This window comes from Ictidomys tridecemlineatus, chromosome 11, assembly GCF_052094955.1.
Source record: "Ictidomys tridecemlineatus isolate mIctTri1 chromosome 11, mIctTri1.hap1, whole genome shotgun sequence".
NCBI lineage: Eukaryota > Metazoa > Chordata > Mammalia > Rodentia > Sciuridae > Ictidomys > Ictidomys tridecemlineatus.
Genome location: NC_135487.1, coordinates 121,403,758 through 121,412,729, shown reverse-complemented (window position 1 = coordinate 121,412,729; position 8,972 = coordinate 121,403,758). Strand labels below are relative to the sequence as shown.

General features: G+C 40.6%; 1 pseudogene; it reads right to left on the bottom strand.

Moving 5' to 3' along the window:
* Nucleotides 1-384: 384 nt before the first annotated feature.
* LOC144368716 (COMM domain-containing protein 2 pseudogene) lies at nucleotides 385-991 on the bottom strand (annotated as a pseudogene).
* Nucleotides 992-8,972: the final 7,981 nt, after the last annotated feature.

Here is an 8,972-nt window from a genome sequence, read left to right as displayed (position 1 = left end):
TGAATAGGAAAGGAATTAGCTGAAAATTTTATTCTCAAAATTGATCAATAAGGAGGAAAATACTAGTTAAGCAGACAAAAATGTACCAAAACCAGGGTATTACTCATATATACAGAAGATATGAACAGTATATATTTATTTCTAGTTGTTTCAATCCTATTTACACATTTAAAATACAAAATTCCATTTCAATCTGTCAAGAAGCTGACCACATTTAGCACCAGAAAAGGAACCTGACTTGAGCTTCTGATCATGACCTCAATATCCTGGAATAGGAAAAGGAATTTCATGGAATCTAGATGCATTTATCAACACCAATTAATAAAAAATTAATTCTGAAAAGTAATTCCTGAATTTCATCCATTCACAAATGAGTCAAAGGCATTAGGACCTTAACACTTGGTACTGCTTGATGTTGTGAACTACTATCCTACAGTGGTTTGTTTTCATCTCCTCCAAGGATTGTTACAGTTGCTGAACTAAATGCAGTAGGGTGGCTGAGTCTGCCTGCAGAACTTTGGTGTTGTGGTCTCCATTCTGATTTAGGTGTAGTTTGATAGTCACCGCTGGCTGAATCTGTTGCCTGAGACTTCTGCTTGCAAGTTGTACATGTAGTCGCCACTCAAGGCTGTGGTAACTGGGAAGGCTGGGTGCCAATTCACCCAGCATAGTCCTGATCTCTTTTCTGTTGTCCAGGTAAAGCTGAAGCAATAATTTGCTCAGTTCTTCAGAGAATCCCAGAACCAAAACAGAGTCTTGGAAATCCACTTCAGAAATGATGAGTTGGAGCTCTGGGTGAGCAGGTAGGTCAACCCTTCCACACCATGCTGGACAGTGTTGCTGCTCACGTTGAGCTTCCTGGCGGTGCCCTCGTAGACCTTGGGCATGGTCCCTGGCCTCAGGAACTCCACCCCGATCCACTCAAGCTCCACTACCACTTCTGCAGGAAGGCCAGCTGCTCCTCAGGCTCTTCCCACAAGTCCAGCAGCATCTTCGCTGGGCACTCTTTTTCCCCCGCAGCACCCCGTCTTCCTGTTTAAGACATCTTTGGACATACAGATGTCTTTAATGTTTTTAAAAAATATTGTTTAGTTATAGTTGGAAACAATACTTTTATTTTATTTATTTATTTCTATGTGGTGCTGAGACTCAAACCCAGCACCTTGCACACGGTAGGCAAGCTCTCCACCACCGAGCTCCAGCCCCAACCCCAGATGTTTTTAATTTTATGTGCTCAAATTAATAATCTTTTCTCATGTGATTGTGTGTTTTCATGTGTTTTAAAAGCTATCCACAATATTTCCCACTAATCATTTTAAAATTTCCTTTTAAAATATTAACATGGTTAATATATCTAGAATTGACCATGCATATGGAATGATGTGGGAATGCAAGTGTGTATTTTATTTGTGGAATGTCAATTCTCCAGTCCCATTTGTTAAGTAATTATTTCTTTTCCTACTTCTCTATGATGCCATCTCCATCGTGAATCCAAGTTGTCCATGTGGAAAGTTCTGTTTCTGAGATTCTTAAGAAAGTGTTGATAGACTTGTGTTTTTATTCTATTGATAGATGATTCTTGCTACATCGGTTGAGAATGTTTCCTTCCACTACAGAGTAAAAAGAAAAAATATGATCATAAGACATCCACTTTTATAGAAGGGTAATAATAGTAACCTGTGTGATAGAGCTTTCCTTGGGAAGAATATATGTTGGACATATTTTTTTTAATGTGGGAGTATCAGAACACTGATTATAGAACTCACTCAACACTAAGTAGCCATGAAGCAGAGACCTGTCCCCCACTGATGGACAGCTCTCTTTCTTTCATGACATCTATTCGGACCCTATGAAAAGTCTACCCAAGTAAAATAATTACCACTTACTCAGTATTGTAAAGAGAGTTGTGAGAGACTCTGCATCTAATAGAAGAAAAAAATAGGCCTTAATCTTCATCATGTGAGATTTTGCCCCAACTTCCTTAATAAGACCTTTACTGTACAAGAATTAAAACCCATAATCAATAAATGGGATGGAATCAAACTAAAAAGTTTTTTTTCAGCAAAGAAACAATCTGTGAGGTGAACAGAGAGCCTACATCCTGGGAGCAAATCTTTACACCTCACTTATCAGGTAGTGCACTACTCTCTAGGGTACATAAAGAAATCAAAAAGCTAAACACTGAAAAACAAATAACCCAAACAAATGGGCTAAGGACCTGAACAGACACTTTTCAGAAGAGGATATACAATCAATCAATAAATATAAGAAAAAATGCTCATCATCTCTAGCCATCAGAAAAATGCAAATCAAAACCACTCTAAGATATCTCACTCCAGTCAGAATGGCAGCTATTAAGAAGATAAACAACAATAAGTGTTGGTGAGGATGTGGGGAAAAAGGTACACTCATACATTGCTGGTGGGACTGCAAATTGGTGCGCCAATATAGAAAACAGTATGGAGGTATGGAACCACCATTTGACCCAGCTATTCCTCTCCTCAGACTATATCCAAAGGACTTAAAAACAGCATACTACAGCGACACAGCCACATCAATGTTTATAGCAGCACAATACACAATAGCTAAAGAAGGGGAAAGCAGGGATGTGGGGATCGTAAAGATATTAGAATGAAATAGACAGGAGCCAACCTAGATGTCCTTCAGTGGATGAATGGATAAAAACTGTGGCATATATACACAATGGAATTTTACTCAGTATTTAAAAAGAACAAAACCATGGCCTTTGCATGTAAATGGATGGCACTGGAGAAGATAATGCTAAGTGAAGTCAGTCAATTCCCCCCCAAAAAGCAAATACTGAATGTTTTCTCTGATATAAAAAGGTTGACTCATGGTGGGGTTGGGAGGCAGAGCATGGGAGAAATAGAGTAGAGGGGTGGGAGAGAAAGGGAGGGGGCAGGGGATTAGCAAGGATGGTGAAATGTGATGTATGAAGACTTGAATTGGGCGTCCACATACTTTATATACAAACAGAAATACAAAAATTGTGGTATATATGTGTATTAAGAATTGTAATGCAAAAAAAAATAGTGTTACCTTAGGTAGAGGTAAGAGAAAGGAGGGGAAGGCAGGGGATATGGGGATAAGAAAGATAGTAGAATGAAACAGACATTATACTTTATATATATATGTGACTGTATAACCAATGTGATTCTACAATATGTACACTCAGAAAAAGAGAAATTATATCCCATCTACGTATGATATATCAAAGTATATAAGTGCATTCTACTGTCATGTATAACTAATTGAAACAAATTAGAAATTTAAAAAAGAGAGAATTGTGGCTTTGACCAATAGCGTTGCCCTTGCATCTCCCAAAAGAGCAAGAGTGCATGGCTCTCGGAAAACTCCCTCTGCTGAGAAGTCTCCCTTACCTTCAGTCTGGTCCTCACAATTGACCTCTTACATTGTTGCTGAGAAAGCCTAATGTGTGCATGGGAGTGGGTATGTCATGAGGAATAGAACATTCAGACATTCAGATTGTATATTGCTTCCATTCTGCATTCTTCTTGCACACTACCCTAGTGTATAATTTTGCAAAGAATTTCCTCTTGCATTTTACTGAACATTTTTAAATTCTTCAACAACTCTGTGATTCTAGAATGCTGAGTTGTTTTGTGAGCCTCTGTGTTTCCATGCAACATGGAATGTCTAATTGATAGGAGATTGCTGTTACATCAAAGTAGTTTTGTACTTAATGTAATTTCTACTTTTTTTACTTAATGTAATTTGTACATATTTGTACTTAATGTAATTTCTACTAGCATTATACTATTTTAATCAGAACAACTTTATAATGACAATAGCTTAATTTATAATAATAATAGCTAAATAGTTAATTGATAGGCCAGACCCACTCCAGGTTCCTCCTTAGATATCATGGTATTTTAGCCTTCAAAATACTTTTTTTTTTTTAGGGGGAGGATGTACTGGGGATTGAATTTAGGGGCACTCTACCATGGAGCCACATCCCCAGCCCTATTTTGTATTTTGTTTCAGAGACATGGTCTCACTGAATTGTTTAGTGCCTGCTTTTGCTGAGGCTAGCTTTGAACTCATGATCCTCCTGTCTCTGCGTTCTGAGCTGCTGGCGTTACGTGTTTGCACCACCACACCTGGCTACCTTAAAAATACTTTTAAAAATGGCCTAGACTAAGTCTTATATTGCCAAATGTAGTATATGCCTTTATGTATTTATGTTCTTTTGAACATCCCCTAATAAAATTTTATAATCTATCTACAGAAGTCTTAAGTCTATTTTTTGATTATTTAGGCATTTTCAGTCTCTGATACTATTGTAAATAGTATATCCTCTTCAATCACAATTTCTAATGATTTGCCACTGGAATATAAAACTTTATTTTTACTTTTATACCTCAAGCTTTTATTCAGGAACTTTGACAATTTCTATAGGTATTTCCAAGAATCTTTCTGGAGATTACATTTTTTTTTTCAAAATATAAATAGTTTGGGCTGGGGATGTGGCTCAGGTGGTAGTGTGCTCGCCTGGCATGCGGGAGGCACTTGGTTCGATCCTCAGTACCACATTAAAAAAATAAAATAAAGATATTGGGTCCATCTAAAAATAAAAAATAAATAAAAAATATGAAAAAAATAGTCATCATTTGAAAATAATGCAAGTTTAAGCTTTCTATATTTTAGTATTCCATTCTTTTACTTTCTTTTATTCTCATTATATTTTACTCATGAGGATCTCCAATACAAATTTGATTAAACATGGTGATCCCGGGTATGATTATTCTGATTTATAGTAAACATTTCTAGGGAGAAGAGATGCTAGCAAGAAGTCTGACTGGAAGCCCTACCATCCTTCCTCCCACAAAGACAACTCCCCAAATAAGCAATGCATTTTGGTGAGGGTGAGTGAAGAGAGGCTCAGAGCACATCTAAGGATCAGCAGAAGCCAGATAGAGCATGGGAACCTGGGCTGTTCACACAGAGTAGAGGACACACTTAGTGTCGGACACGCCATCAACAGCCAGGAGCAGCCCAGAACAAGGAAGCCTCCTCCCTGTGTGGACTAATCAAGCAAGAGGACCCCAGGGCTCCCACCCAAACCTTGGACACCTTCCATCCTCACTACTAGGACTCTTGTATTCTCATGCCCCTCAGCTCCCCCGAGGGCACTGCCTGGAGTCCACACATCTGAGCTCCAGAAGAGAAGGAGGTGACCGTGTACCCCACTCCTGTGGCCAGCACAGCTATGAGACCATGGCACCTGGGGACTGGAAATACTGCTGGATTGTGTCTTGCTCAGGTGACAAACAGCCATGGCACCCCACCTTCCCTGAGACTTAGGCACTGCTAAACCACCCACACTTGGTGGCCTGCCACTCCTGAGCTCAGCCCCTGTCACAGCCTACCCCATGGGGCCAGGCTGCAGTGAAGCCACACATCAGTGCTCCCAGTCTCTGGTGCACCCTGCCCCTCAGGGCCTGGGCTGGGACTGTAGGCTGCCTCCTGGAAGAGGCATCTGAGTGCCCACAGCAGTCATAACCCATGTCTGACTGAAGTTTCACATCACTTCTTGGGATCTAGCTGAGCAGCCAGACTTGCAAGGACTGAGATGAATGTAGTGCCATGGGTTCAGAAAACAGAGCCTTGGCTGAGCTGCATCCTCACCCTACAGGTCAGAAAATCCTACAACCCTGGGTAAGAGCCAGGACCCTGCAATGCTGGAACTGTGTGAGCTTCCTAGACCTTCCAGTCCTAGAACTGGATAGGCCTCTGTGGGGGGCTGTAGCATTTTTCTTCCCTGATTGGTTGTGGCTCTGTCAGTCACTTCCAGTGATCTGGCCACATTCAAAGTGGCCCTACATGGCTGCCCTGATCCTAAAAGTAGCAGAATGTGTCTTCATGCTTAGGTATGCCTTCCTATAACCCCAGGGGTCAAATTACCTTACCTGTCCTTGTAACCCTGCCCCCTTGACCTTTTTTTGCATGGAATTTTCTGAAGAATGAGGATCTCCCCAGTAAAAGTTCACTCTTGGACATGCTCACTCTCACCAGCCCCTCGTGACATTCCTTGCTCTCCCATTGGGGGAGCTTGAGGCAGAAGAGCTGTCCTGGGTGTTTTCTTTGGCTTCCTAGGAAATTCACTCAAACAACCTTTAGTTTGGCTGCCTACGCTGCTGGGGGCGGCAGACCTCCCAAGATTCTGCAGTCCTGGAACTGAATAAGAATCCTAGACCCTACAATGTAGTGATGTCCCAGAACCCTGCAGTTCTGGAACTAGGTGAGTTTTCTGGACCACCCACCCATTCCTGGAACTGGGAGACCCCCAAGCTGCTGAGCTGCTGAGCCACTCTGCTCCCTAAAGAGGAGTCATTATATATATTGTTTCCCTTCCCTTTGAAGTGCAGCACTGTGGGAGTCCATCCTTGAACTGACTGAGTTTACTCCCTGGCTAGGTGTGAGGTGCTCAGACACTTTTAATGTAGCAGAGCTCTCCCCACCCTTTTTGGGTTTGAAAGCTTTTCTGTGTGGAGGCCTGTCTCATAACTGCTCCAAAGATCCAGTCACTGCACCTGACCTTGCCACATTGCCCCCCCTTGACCTTCATTGGATGAATTTTCCCCAGAATTTTTGTTCCCCAATAAAAGCCCTATCCCTAGCATTCTCTCTCTCTCTCTCTCTCTCTCTCTCTCTCTCTCTCTCTCTCTCTCTCTCTCTCTCTCTTTTTCAGTAAAACCTCACTGCCCCCCTGGGGAGCTTGAGGCTGAGGGTTCAAGGAGCCATCCCAGAGCTGGTTTAAAGGTAAAATGGTGTCTGTGTCTTTAATTTAAACTCCTTGAGGATTTTCCCACGTGACCAAACTGTTCACACCATCTGCACTGGCCCTGGACTAAATAGCACCACAAACTCTTCTTGCAATCATAGAATGATCTTATGTAGATCAACTAGGAGTTCCTTTGAGTTTGTTGAGATGAAAAGTGCTTAGAACAGTAACTCACCTAATAAATTCTCAGTACACTTCCCCATCACCTGGTTAAGATCAACATTTCTTATTGTGTACTATATATCCTGAGATAGTGGAACTGTGTGCCTTTCCAGTGGTCTGATGGCTTTCCAATGGCCCTGTTCATAGCCCATGGTCCTCATCCCTGCCACCTGGTCCTTCTCCCACATCCTTGGGCTGTGGTTTGCAGACAGGTGCACACCAGCATCATTTGCAGGTCATCATCTCATTTGACCTCCTTCTTCACCTGAGGCTGCTGGCCTCTCTTCCCTGGTTCCCAGGCACTTCTCATGTGATTTGCTCTCCTGGGCCCTTCTCCACATTGACAGAAGGGAGCTGAGCCATTGTGGTTGGATAGTAAACACCGGAACATATTCACAGTCCTGCAGAACTTCTAGCACCATAAAGAGTGCAGGCTCTGCAGCCAGCTGCCTGGGTGCTGGCTCAGCTCCTGCTGCAGTTCTGCCCTGGGCAAGTCCACTGCACTAGCCCTACCTGCCTTCCTCTGTCAAGACTGACTCCTGTGTGGAGATATGTTGGCATGTGGTCTTAATGATCTACTAAGGAACAGGCTTAGAATTACTTGGTATGTAATAAGCAGTCAAAACTAAAAATTTTAACTCATCTTTTCTTAATATTCCTCATTAGGAGCTCTAGAACTTGCAATAGTAAAATAAATGGAAGCTAGCTGGGTTCAAATTCTGACTGAACGACTCATTTGGAGCACATTATTAAAATAAGATCAGCCGGTTAGACTATAGGATTAATACTACCTACTTCATAACACAGAGTTGTTACAGAAGTAAATAAAATAAATGGAATTAAGCACTTTGTATAAGGCCCAGCGTGTAAAAAATAGGAATTTCTAAACTTCAGTGCAGGGTTTTTAGACCTTATGATTACTGATACCAGATTTAAGATCAAAGATATCATATAGGACCCTATTTTTATATATTAATTGGAATTTAGCTCTACTAGTATCTAGAACTGCAGTAGTAAGAAGTAGTTTTTTAAATCAGTGTTTATGAACTCTTACAACAAAAATATATTAGAAAAAATTGAGTGAAATATAGTTAAAAAAGTATATTCACATATGTATATTCACTAAAGGCAGACCACAGTCAAAAACGTTAGAAAGTTCCTTATGAATTTCAAAAGTCTAGTTTGACCCCTGTTGAGCAGTTAGTCAAGAAAGAACTTTCACTGTGTTAACACACCCCTCACTTGGATTTGTTTCATGGAAGAATTTCCAGTCTGTTATTTCAGTGCTGTGTTATTATGCATTAGATGAACTAGTTTTCCTGGTTGGTTTTCTATTTGTAACATTCAATTGATAATCAACTCAGATTTGTATACAAGAGTTGGGACTTTTAAACTCATTACGATGCTTTTTTGTATATACACAGCAAACAGGCTATTTTCCAAATGATGTTATTTTGCCAACATCATGAATGAGATGCTGCTGATTTGACTGGCTTGTTAAGAATGTCCTTTTTTTGGTTTCAGGATTCCTCTTGTAGGTCACAATTTGCTAAGTGTTTTTTTTTTTTAAACATGTATGGTGTTTAATTTTATTGAATATTCTTTAACACATTCACAATACCAGTATCATGATGTAATGCTTCCTCTTTATCAGTGTTGTCCAATAGAACTTTCTGCCATGACAGAAATGTACAGAATATGCACTGCACTGTCAGGTATGATAGCCACCAGCCCATGTGGTTACTAAGCTCTTGAAATAAGTGGTGGTACTGAGATACTGAACTTTGATTTTGTAGAATTTTAATTAATTTAAATAGTCATACAAGGGTTTTGGTCCCTGTATTGAATGACTAATATGTAGGTTAGCAGAAGACATTTTAATTGGTGTTCATTATTTTTTCCTGATCTTTTTCCTTACCTGCCTTCCTTTCTTTGATCCTTCCTTCCTTCCATTCCATTTTCCTCCCTCTCTCCCTCACTTTTC